General features: G+C 42.6%; 1 protein-coding gene across 6 annotated transcripts in view; it reads right to left on the reverse strand.

Moving 5' to 3' along the window:
• The window catches only part of arhgef12b (Rho guanine nucleotide exchange factor (GEF) 12b), a 54,507-nt gene that overhangs the window by 36,371 nt on the left and 5,065 nt on the right, over window positions 1-13,071 (reverse strand). Inside the window, exon 1 of one of the 6 annotated variants that reach the window (XM_058383865.1) lies at window positions 6,989-7,086. The exons of the other annotated variants lie outside the window; for them this stretch is intronic. The gene's annotated coding sequence lies outside the window, so the exon portion shown is untranslated. Of the gene's footprint in view, window positions 1-6,988; window positions 7,087-13,071 lie in introns of those variants that run through there. 6 annotated transcript variants of the gene reach the window in all.

Genomic DNA, 13,071 nt, shown 5'->3' on the forward strand with positions numbered 1-13,071 from the left:
GTAGTGAAGGTTAGATGGAAGAAATTAGCCATGTCCTCCGGGTGCACCGTTTACCTGGGGAAGAAATGGCACCAGGACGCACTATGGAAAGAAGGCAAACCAGTGGAGGCAGTCTGAAGCACTGGGCAATGTTCCAGTAGGAAACCTTGGATACTTTGACAAGTACCTATCTACTCATTGTTGCAGACCAAGTACTAGTGGCAGTGGTCTCTTTCAGCAGGGTAATACACCCTGTCACAATGACCACAAAAATTACTCAGGAATGGATTCATGACAGAGTTCAAGGTGTTGACTTGGCCTCCAAATTCACCAGACCCCAATCTGATCAAGCATCTGTGGGACCTGCTGGACAAACAAGTCTAATCCATGGAGGCCCCTTCTCACAACTTACAGCACTTAAAGGATCTGCTGCTGCAAACCTTCAGAGGTCTGGAGGAGTCCATGCCTCGAAGGGTCAGAGCTGTTTGGTGGCACAAATTGGACCTACACAACTGGGCGGGAAGTTTTCATGTTCTAGCTGGTCAGTGTACGTCATACAAACATACAAGAAAAAGGGGATTTATTTTTCTTAAACTATGTTTTATGTTTTGTCTCCCCTCTCATTAGGAGTAGAGCAGCCTGATAATGCCTCAAGTTGCAGTGGCTTTAGGAAGCAGCTGGTGCGACGTGGAGGACGTTGACAGGATCTAGGGATCTGAGCCCTCCGCTTTGGCAACCTCTTTCAACAGTGCCTGCAGTGGAGAGCACTTAAAGTCAGCTAATTACAGATTTATGGTAAACACAGCAAGGACATAATCCCCTCTGCTAAGGGCCGCAGCCAGAGATGAAAACATCAGATGGCTGTGGTCTGGAGGAGTGAAAATGAACATGACATGTTTTTTCGGGCAGCAACTTGTCCGAAACCTGAGCGGCACGTACTTGCGCAAAGGAAACGACAGACTAGAAACAATATATAGATTAAATTATAGCGCAATGTTTTCGGTTGGACACAAAGTGCTGTCGTACCCTCGCTAAGCTCTCGGCTTTCTCAGTTTTCAAATAAAACAAAAAACACAGCCTGTCACGTTAACAAGGAGTCCTCTTCCCTGAAGACTGTCCTGGGGTGGAAAACCGTTACGAAGCCCTGACACTGGTGACTCCATCCATAAACGTTAAGTAAACAGCTGTCTCGTTCAGTTTGTTTTTCTTTTTCCTTGTTAATCTAAATCTGTGATTTGCTTTGCAGCTGGAACTCCTGGTCAGAAGTGCTGAATGAGAAAATTAAAGCAACACCTCCTGACCAATTAGGATCAACAACTCAGCAGCACCATGGTGATGTATTCGGCAGGAACTCGATGTTCCTTTAAGCTTTTCTAGACGAACCAGGAAAGAAAACTCCAGAAAAACAATGATATCTCAGGGAGTGACCAGAGCCAGGCACTATTTTTAGCAGTTTGATTACAAAAAGGGAGCAAAAAAACGGCGCAACAAAGCTCTCATGTCTTAGATGCCGAAAATACCAGACCAATTCCTGAGGGATGTTCCGAGTGCAGGCTTTTTCACAGCCAGGCCTTAGAAGATAAATCTATCTGAGCATGCATACCATTCCGAGAGGGGAAAATAAGGCAGTAATGTGACCTGGAAGTTACAAATTAAGGGTTCAAATCTGACTAATGGGCTGATAAGTGATCAGACAACATTCAGGGTAATATAAAATACCTCACTGGGGTTTTTCTGTTTATACTGATTCTATTTAACTCCTAAACTCTCAGGTTATTCTTCAGTAATTACCATATGACTACTAAGAAAGACTTTTATGAGGGATGGGAGTCCTGGATGTTTAAGCAGTTACACAAATCATTAACCATTGGAGTATTGTGAGTCCCAATATGCAGTACCAAATAATATTATCTAATATTTTATATTGATTTACAGACCACATAGGATGTAGGACTTTTGGAAAAGCAAACTTTAGAATTAAATAAATAAGACATAGTGTGATTGTGTTTTCCTGAGACATATTTTCCAGAAAAACAACTTTTTTTTAATATAAATATAACTTTTTTTGAATCATTATGTATTTGATCTGCTAGGACAGGGAAATGTGTGAAATGGAATTTGTGTGAAATGGAGTGACGAGTAAAGGATGGAGTTGAGTCAGGAGTGCAGGCAAGGGCAGAGCTGGAACCAAAGTTGGGAACAGAGAAGGAAGGAGAGTCGAAGTCGAAGTGAAAGTCAAAATCAAAATCGGAAGAGAAGTCAGAATTGAAGACAGAAGCATATTCAAGAGCAGAGAAAACCACAAATTCGAGCATAGAGTCAGAAGCAGAGTCAAGAGGAAAGTCAGAAGTAAAGTGAAGAGTTGACTCATCAGAAACACGCTTGTGTCGGAGTTGGAAGTGAAATAATTAAGCAAGTAGTGAAATCTGATTTAGGATGTTTTGTTTCCCTCTACTTTTATTAACCTTTTATCAAAAAAATACATGAACAATGAAATAGCAAGCTTTCAAAGTTACATTCACCTCAATGATGTTTAACTTAGATTTGGATGGTGATAGAATTTGAGTACTGGCCTGCTTAAAACTTTAAAAAAAGAGAGAGAGAGAGAGAGAGAGAGAGAGAGAGAGAGGAAGAGGGGAAACTAAAAACAGGCCACAGAAACTAAAGTCCACCTTAAAGCTCTCAGCTGTCAGGCAGTTTTCTGAGTGAGCCGCAGGTTCCTCTCCTGCCTGTCTGCTCGAGTTTATCAGTCCCATTAGCGGCCACGTCGCCCTCCCTCTCCGCTGGAGGTCGGCTTGTGCACTTTGTTCGGGGAACAAAAACAAAAGCCCGGGCTCAGCAGTTGCTTTTGTTGCCCATTACTTAGAGAGCGCAGTGTGGTTTCAATGGTCCCGTGCAGCTGAAGCTTATTCAGGTGTGGGAACTGACTGCTCGTGCTTTTAGTGCCCGGGTTTGCGGTAAAACTATAAAACAAACAGGGGGGGTAGAACCGTGTGGGAAAATCCACAGTATGATAACAGAAGGAGTTTAGAAAATCACAGCGTCAGCGTACGAATTTACATTTTGAGGAAGGAAGGAGTTTTTTAAATATAACTAGGGCAGCCTTATTTGATATTTCCACATCATATTTCAATGGTCATGCTGCACCTGAACGTTTCTTGATATCTTTTTGATGTAACCGTCGTGTTATAGCGTCTCCCAGTGCTAAAAATCTTTAACTTTAAACTCTCTGTAATTGTGTCTGGATTAATTTACACATTCGACTGAGGCATTTTCTCCCTAATTTAGTCTGAACCGATTCCTGCCCACCAGTTAGCTATTATTTGGGGACAACAGCCACCAATCCAGGGAGGTGACGGCTATGAGGGTGAAGCCATCCAACCGCACTCTGTTGGTCTGCTGCTCATGCTGTGTCACTGGGTGGTGCAATACCCTCAGAGGAAAGCACTATCCACACCCTTCCACATACAAGAGCGCCTGGGATTGGCTCGCATTGCTGTAATTGACAGAGGAGACAGAATATACTATCCGGACCCCTGACCACAGATGGCTGTGCCATCATAGGGCCCAGTGTTCAAATGAGCTCAATAACCCAAACTATAAGAAAAAAAAAATCTATAATTGTAATCCGAGGGCAGAACACATCCGACAACCTTGATGTGCTCATATGACATACTTTCTTTCCCTGTGCCAGGTCTATTCTCTGAGCTCGAGCAAGCATTATGATCAAGGATATCCACATAATTACAGCACTAATTATAGGGCATTACAGTGTACAGCTATGTGCCGGATGATGGCAGACAACCACAGTGGGTTGAAATTGTGATGAAAGTGTGCACATTTCATGTCTGCTAATAAGCTTTAAACTAAAACATACAGAACAGATTTACTCTGTGTTTATATTGATGACAACATTCAAGCAAATTACTATGGTTATGGCATTTCTTAGTTTGTAAGGTCAAATGAAAGCACCCCATGCTGAAGTAGCTACACTACTTCCTATCTACCGCCTAAATAAGACAAAACTCCAAGATGTCATCTCCAAGATACAGATCAAGCATCCGGCAATGTGACTGGTCATCCAGTATCTGTGGCATTTGATATACAATATATCTATAAAGGCACTAAACTCTGGCGGTGCCTAAACCCTGAGTTTGAATGATCTAACGCAGCAGGATGTTGTGCGGAAGGTGGAGCAGGGTGGGACCGGCCGCGAGCGTCTTATCTTCCTCACAGGGGCAGACACAGCCAGCTGTGCCCAGCGGTGATAGCCATCAGGGGCGTGCCTCTTGTTGAGACTCGCTTCACTGGCCTGTACAGAGATGGAAACTGAAGGAAAGCAACACTCCAGGGGGACAGAAAGAGGATGGAAAGAAAGAGGGATGGGGAAAATAAGGATGATGGAACTGGTTTGGGTCCAGGTGCAGTTCCTCCAGCGACACACATGTACAAAACTACTCGGCTGCATAAACTGACCTAATAAGTCACTTGATTAATTACTACCCATCTCCAACACGCTACCCTATTTGTGCTTTGAGTTTTTGGATTTAGAAGCTAGTCCCCTACCCTTCTTCCACTTTTGGTCACTTTACAATCCCCACCCATCAGCCAGCCAGCTTCCTGTATAAGAGCTTTCATATGCTAAAGGCTAATACGTGGGATAAAACGATCCACTCGATCCTATTCTTAACAAAATGGAACTATGTGCTAAATATTCAAATGCAATATAGAGGCTTTATGTTGGCTAAGACAAGTATTTTTGGACCAAATTTCAACGTTGTGTGTTGCCAAGATGCCAAACACCACCTGAGAATGGACAAGTCTGATCAAGCATCCTATTTCTAGGCTAATTAAAACATCGTTTTGGCCACCATTCCCAAAATCTACTCACTTTGGCAGAACAGAACCTCACCCAAGTGGTGTGTGTGTGTTTCCAGATCTATATGTGATTCCAGCAACTTTCCCCCCTCCTCAAATCAGGGTCATTTATAGGAAACACTCAATAAAATTACAAGTTTCTGGGTACACTCATGCCAAAATGAATTCCACCTGAACTCTGCTGCATACTCCACATCTCTCGAGATGCGAGTCTAGACACCATAAACCTTTAACATGCGCGGCATGTATTGTTGATGCCAAAATATGCACAGGGTGACTTGTAGGCTGGTTGTCCTGCTATACACCAAATACAAGCCAGCAAACAAGTTGGACAGGAATGATAGTAGAAGAAAATATCTCAGCAGTGTGGAGGGAGGGGAGATTGGGGGAGGGGGTAGGATCGTCCCACTTGTGTCGTTCTCAACCAACACTACCTACTACTATTGATTATGTTTCTCAATATGTTTGTTTGATTACATAAGCTTTTCTTTACCCATGCTCACATTTTCTGGTTTATAAAAAATAATCAGCTGACAAAGCTAAAAACAAACTTTATCTACCCAGAGGGTAACTTTTCAGCTATAAGGTATCGTGTTTTCTTGCTTGATTGACAATGATTTTTCTCGCTCGCAGGTTCTCAGGCTTGGTCTAACATACTTAAATGGACTTTACTGCACACTAACAAACTCAGAATGGTTTTAATTTACAGGGAGGAAATGTGAAATGGAAGGGGGCAGGGCTTCCTGGAGATGTCCAATCATACTGGAGGGATCAAAAAAAGGCCTGCACAGATCATTCCAGATTAATGTGTGCCCTGACTCACTTTTCATGGCAGAGAAATCGTCTGCTATACCGCGATATTTAGCAAGATGATAACAATGATAACTCACGACACCAGCTGTGTTTGTATCCACGGAAACCAGAAGGACCTTAACCAATCAGGTTCTCCTACAAAATTCCAGTGAAAAATTCAATGAGCTCGGATTGCCCAGCCAGTACGTTACACAGAGCTTTCAAATAAATCACTTCAAGTATTCACACTTAGTCACCAAATCAGATAAATATGTGCTGGCTATATACGCTGATCACATTGTCTTGCCATGTTTAGAATACCTTTTAATTTCTCTCTAAGAGCCATCTGGTCGATGCACGAGGCAGCGAGCCGAAAACCAATTTTCCTGAATACATTTTCCACGTTCGCCATATTCCCACAGATTTATAGACGTTAGCGTGCTGGAGACTGTGAGTCACTGCCGCTTTGTACAAATATAGTTTCTGTTGAATACAGCTGAAGACAGAGAAGATCTGCACATCGTAATAAAGTACAGTAAATAAAAAGGTCTTGTTTCCACTAGGTAGCATTATGTACAGGTTCACTAACAAACTGCCATATTTCCAGAGTGTGATACAGAAAATGAATCCAACATAATCGGATTTATTGGGATTAAAATTTGGTATTTAAATAAATAAATAAACAAACTAATAAATTTATATTAAACAGTAGAGATTTCTTGTTGTGTTTCCCAACAAATGTTTAGCATAATTGAAGCAAATTACTAAGTACAGCAAAAATGTGTCTCCATGCAGCTAGAGACACTAAAAAACACACTAGCTCTGTCATTACTCAGGCAGGGAATTGTACACTCCCTCTCCCCTGCCAATCATCAGCCTCTGTGAGCTTGTGTGTGCGGACGAGGAAACGCATCGCTTTCCTTTAATTGTGCTCTCCTCTAGCATAACTGATAGCCCTTCTTCAAGCACACACAGCTGAACAAGCATGAGCTGCCTCACACATTACAAGCCACTGACTCTCCTGATGGTCATGGTCTGTCCCAAGATGACCCCGCCCCCTTCGACAAGGCACAAGATTCACTGAATGGTTTTGTACATGTAAGAATTTGTGCAGAATGGTCTTGAGAGTCACCAGATCTCAACCACCACCACCACCACCGCAACAAAAACCTGCGGAAGAAAGCCATCATCTTTCCAGTACAACTCCAAAGCCAAGCTGTTCTAGCTCCCCTGGTTGTTTTTTCCTTCAGCTCGTCACCTTTCTTGTGCTGATCGAGAATCAGTGCTGCCAATTCGACATGCAAACACAAAGATAACCACGAGACAGCACAAATCTGACCTGAGATCAGCGCTTTATCTGCTCCGCAGCTCACTCATCAGCTCCTTCCGCTAGCCTGGGCATGACGCAGTCGAAGCAGGAAGCTATGCCAAGCTGAGGTCTGCTGCCAAGACGAGGATGGGAATACTTCTGCAGATTTACTGGCAGTTTCCATAGTGACGCAGCTGGAAGAGTCGGTGGGCTGAGCGCCAGATCCACAACCGAAAAGCCAACCCGCTCTCTCCAAAAGCCATTTCCTCCTCCGTTTTAAAGAGGACAGTCACACTGTCCTGTTCAGCCACTTGCTGTTGGATGCGTAAACAGCAGAGCACAGATGTATGTCTAATAGGCAGGATATTAACCCGGGGTTACGGTGCGGGGTTACTTATTAAGCGGACATTAACACTCAGACAGACATTAACGCTGAAGTAGTGTCTAAAACACTGTGGATGACTAATCCCTTTGAACTGCGGATTTTGCAAGTTCTGCATGAATAACTACTGATTTGTAATAAAAATGACTGGACTTGTGGTTTTCGGTGTGTAATTGAGAACAGTTGTACGCTACTAGCTAAGAAGGTACGATTCTCAGGTAAAAAAAAAATAAATAAAAAAATGGTACTGTAGTGAAGCGAGTGAATCACAGGTGTTCCCAAACAAGGAAAATATGATGCGATTTTGTATTTGAACAGAACAGACACATCAGTGGTGAAGACAACGCTGCCAATATTGTAGAACTGAACAAAATGACCGGGAGGTTCTGAGAAATAATAATAATTAAAAAAATTTTAAAAAAAGATGATGTTTTTGTTCTATTCCTGTTTTCAGGAAGAGATTCTCATCCCACCAATCATTCTTTCACTTATAATAACATTCTCAAGGCTGTCGATCAGTGCTAGAGCATGTACTCCATGTCTTCTCTTATGTTAAAAAGCCACCATGTCAAATCCACAGTTAGAACAAAATCTATTGCTATTGGACTATTTTATTAATACTATTAAATGTTAATAAACATTAGAAAAGAGTACGTCCAGCTACATTTCCCTTAACCAATGGCGACAAATGACAACTCCGGCTTCAATGCTTCTTTAAGCTAGACTGTTAATGAAAATAAATATAACTTATAACTTACTGGTCATAATGTTATGCCTTATTGGTGTGACAGGTGAAGTGAATAAGACTTTTGATCTCATCATGGCACCTGTTAGTGGGTGGGATATATTATTTTGTCCTCAAAGTTGATGTGTTAGAAGCAGGAAAAATGGACAAGCGTAAGGATTTGAGCGAGTTTGACGAAGGGCCGAATTGTGATGGCTAGACGACTGGATCAGAGCATCTCCAAAACTGCAGCTCTTGTGGGGTGTTCCCGGTCTACAGTGGTCAGTATCTATCAAAAGTGGTCCGAGGAAGGAACAGTGGTGAACCGGAGACAGGGTCATGGCCGGCCAAGGCTCATTGATGCACGTGGGGAGCGAAGGCCTGTGTGATCTGATCCAACAGACGAGCTACTGTTGCTCAAATTGCTGAAGAAGTTAATGGTGGTTCTGATAGAAGACAATATCAAGAAAATATTAGGCAGGTGGTCATAATGTTATGCCTGATCAGTGTTATAACATCGAAGCTCCTCCAACATCCTTATAGCCCAAAAAGCAACCTTTTTATCTAGAGGATTCTTTGTCTAAGGCAGCGTCATAAAGCAGGGTCTCTGTCTCACTTTCGAGTCCGAATTGGTCGCCTTCCACTGCCCTGAACTAGTGGAGATGGATCAGGTAGCGAGGTGCAACATGTATGACCGAGATGTTTTCAACCTGTGCTGGTCACAACAGAATTAGTTTTCCATAGTGAAAAGATTTCAAATGTTATTCTAATAATCCCAGTCATTTATGTGCATGAGCTGGTATTGCGTTCACACGTCAGGTTCCTGCTCGAAGCTTGACTAATTAGACTGAATAATCATCAGGAACATTCCCCAGTGCACTGCTGAGTTAATTAATCAGCAAGCATCAACGCTAATCAATCAAATCAGTACTGTTGTATTAACGACGCTGCACATTTCTTAATTAAAAAATAAACAGTATAAGAATTTGCTACAACATGGTAACTACATCAGAGTCTGCTAACATCGAGCCATCAAACTGACTTCCTGTTTCAGAAAGAAATACATCAACGTTTCAAAATCAAACTACAAAATTTCATTGTATCAGTTGTTTTCTCTAAGCTCTTATAGTTCAGAGCGTAAACAGAGTATATCTCTGAAATAACAACCGTCTCGGACCTCGGCTTAATTACTGCTGCCTGCAACGACTTCCTGTTTAGCTCCGACTTCACCACGGAAACCCCTTCACCTTCTTTGGCGCGTCTCGGCTCTATCTGGATACTCCTCCCAAACCTCAACGTTTTTCCATTCGTTTTTTTTATTTTCAAAGGAAATTCCACATTCTGTCACAAACAGTTCTGATATTAGGATTTATTTTTTTCTTTTAAACGTTTGCTTCTATTAGCAAGTATCGCAGGTTTCGCAGGTATTTATGAGCTGGTTTCTCCATCTGAGGTGTGGTCCACTACTAGGACAGGCTTCAGTCTGCCCGACACGCTGAGGCATGTCCGAAAGCACAACACACTCCGGTTTTCTTAAACAGTCCGAGGTCTGACGAAGCGCAAAAGCGCGTTTTTACCTCTGTTCTGAGACTGTGGTGCTTTAGATTAGATTTCATGATTGGTCTCTTGACTCAGACACGTAAGCTGTGAATCAACTCGTCTTCGGCGGGCGTTATTTGTCGGTTCTGCCAAAAACAACCTATCATATTTAGATCATTTACGATCAGTGAGCAAAAATAAGGTGATGTCAGTGCTTCAGATAATCACAGTATTGTGGTGTTATTTTAATCTTCTTGGCATGCACTCATGTTCTCTCTCACACTCGCACACAAAACCCTTCTCAATGTCAGCTGCTGAAACAGAAAGTAAACGCTGACTAAGGTGGCCACCAGCTGAGTGCTGTCAATGACAAGTGGGCTGGATTTTATTAAATCAGTTTACTTTGCAAAATTATCTAACAAACACAAAAAGAAAGTTGTGATTGCGTAAATGCTCACACTGCTAAATTAGTTCTTTTGTAAAGAGACAGGGCTACAGCGTCAAATTTGTAGCTTGTTAATGAAGAATTCCATCATTAACACATTTTTGTCTGCAGTTTTGTCCGACTTTAACCGGAACAACAGAGACTCTTATGATTTGTTCAATTCGATTACAATCCGTGAGACTATTTTAACTGACCGTCCGAATTTCTCAGGGGGTCAGATCAGACCCTTTAACAGCCCCGTCCTGCCTCATATGCTGTGCTTTTGTCTATTTCAAAGGTTCTGTAACGTACGCCAAATTTAAACACTAAGCTACAATTTTCGTGATCTATTCTCATCACGCTTCCTCTTTTATTGAAGCTGTAAGTGATTTAAGTAGCCAAACCAAACTTATAACATGCAGCAGATACATACACGTTTTTCATATTTACGTCTACGGTGATGCGCAGCAAAACGCTCGCAGTGAACCGCCAACAACAAAATGATGACTGAACAGTGAAAGACTGCTTTGCTAAATCTTCCAATAATGCAGCTTGGCCATTACAGCTACCAAAGACACATATTAACCTCTGCTCCTTTCATTTTCTTTATCCTTACTGAATTACTGTTGCGTGATCAGTGAGTTACCTTACATGAAAAATTTTATTGCAGCCAGAACAATCATTGGAAGCCCAGAGAAAGTGAATAATAATTTATCTGCTTTAATACATGGAGTCTATTGTAATGGGAAACAAAGACTACTGCCTGTCACATGAACTGTCTGGTTGCAGCACTACTTTGTTAATCGTTTATTGCTACTTTGTTCAAACGTCTGTCAACAGTAGTCATGCTTTCCTGTTTAATAGTGTTTCTGGCAGGGCGTAACCAACTGTAAACCTTAAACTCATTTTAGGCTTTGGAACTGGGCTGGGTTTGTCACGCAGACTTGGCAACCCTGCTTCCTTGTCCTAGAGTGCAAAAAAAAAATAAAAAAATGATGCGGGACCACGTTGGACCTGCCAGACAAGCTCATTTCAGGCTCGAATGTCACAATAGCAAGAGCCTGTTATTACGGTGGGAGGTTCATCACCACCATCATCTGCTCCGACTCATAGAACGACTTTCTAGTGTTACATGTGTAACCTAATAACAGCACTCTAAAGTGACAAACCCAATTCAGTTATCCTCTAGAGAATCTGATACATTGAATCACAGTGGACGTTGATATTAATGACAGCGTGTATGAGCTACAGGATATGGATTTGCGTTGCAAACTTCCCGTTTCCGTTACTAACGTCAGAGCCAGGATGCAAACCTGGAGCATGAAACTGTTCTTCCCCTTCCCACCATGCTTTGCTGGTGGCCTGCCGCTCTGACGGGACGGGCTGTTGCGCTGGCCCGGCTGACAGACATTGTTTATCAGTGATGTCACCACTTCCCGAGAGGCGAGAGGCGAGGGGCGATGGGGGGGCGGGATGTTCGGGGTTGAGTTCAACAGATCAGTGAGATGCTGAGACACAGAACAGCTCTGTGGGGCGTCTCAGTGCTGTCCGGTTTCTCAGATCCTTTTCTCGGGGCTAGAAACGCTGTAGATATATTTTCACACAGATAAATAGACAGACAGAATGAATTACAGAGAACTCACTAAAAAGATTGATATATAAACCTAATCTATTATCCACCATACGTCCTTAATTCCTCGTTATGTAACAAGTTTTAATAATAGAAAGCCAGAACTATGGATTTCTGACGTTTTTTGATACTTGTATCACAAAACTCTGCATCATGTTGCATGACAAGTCAATAAGAAGCAATGGAGCAAAGCACTTTTTAATCTATAATATTAAACTTTTACATTTCACAGCTCCACGCCCGGCTGATCGGAGTCGCTGGAAGGCTGAAGCAGCAGTGCGGACCACGTAAACCACAAGCTGACCGAAGTTTTCCACTTTCTGTGAGGACCACGCTGCTAGAAACATGCACAAGATCCTCATGACTCATGCGGAAGGTCCGCTGTCACTCCTGCACGTTTTGAGCGCCGTCGAGGGGTTGTTTGCGTTGCCGCGGAGACGCTGCTGTCAATCTTGCGGTTAGTTATTTTTAAATGATGGCCAAGGATACGTTTGGCCAAACACTTATTTAAGGAGACATTTCTGCATCGCGAGGTATTGGACGGCCAAAACCAAGACGAATGTCTGTAGCAGAACGGGCTCAGGGTTACACAACAGGAGAGTAAATATCGTAATTTCTCAAGCTGTCAGGATTTCTTGTTTGTATGAGGAGTAAAGAAGAAAAAAAAAAACAAAAAAAACAACCTCTTCCAGATCTAAGCGGCTTGTCAGGCGGATTCCCTCCATCAAACAGTAGTCTGTTAAAAGTCTGTTGATGAGCGAACATGTGCTGGAAAAAGCAGAGATAAATAAGAGCCATTTGGTTCATGTTTGGCTGACGTGAGCGGCCTGCTCGCTGGAGATTACTCCACAGCGCTAGCTTTTACAGGCCCGAGAGCTCTTTGGGAGCCTTAAAAATCCAATCAGCAACAGAAAAGCTCCAGAAAGAAAAACACATAAATCACATCCGCTACTCGCTAGCATCACGTCCGTGGATATTGAGAAAAGCAAAAGAGGCGGTTTGGTGGGCTTTCAGCAAGGCGGTGCACCTTGAACATCTTTTTCTGTTTTAAAGTAGAAAAAGAAATTCTTCTCCAAGGATGTCGACATTCCTCTCTCTCTCTTTGAGCTCAGTGCTGATTGTTTAACAGGAGAACCTGCACCATTAAGACATCAAATGGACCCAAATTAGCAGCAGCAGCAGTAGTAGATTCACTACTGAGGTATTGTGTGAACCCTCAGGCATCGGGGTGTTCGCAAACAGCGCAGATATACAGTGCAAACAGCAGCGCCACGGGCAAACAACAGCATCTCTTCAGCAAATGCGGGCAGGCAGGAAGGTCACGACATGCTCACGTTTAGTCGAAAGCAAAAAAAACAGGAGGCTAAAATGAGCTCCAATGTTAAAAATGTTAACAATGCTCATAAATATGCTT

Source organism: Hemibagrus wyckioides, linkage group LG28, assembly GCF_019097595.1.
Source record: "Hemibagrus wyckioides isolate EC202008001 linkage group LG28, SWU_Hwy_1.0, whole genome shotgun sequence".
Lineage (NCBI taxonomy): Eukaryota > Metazoa > Chordata > Actinopteri > Siluriformes > Bagridae > Hemibagrus > Hemibagrus wyckioides.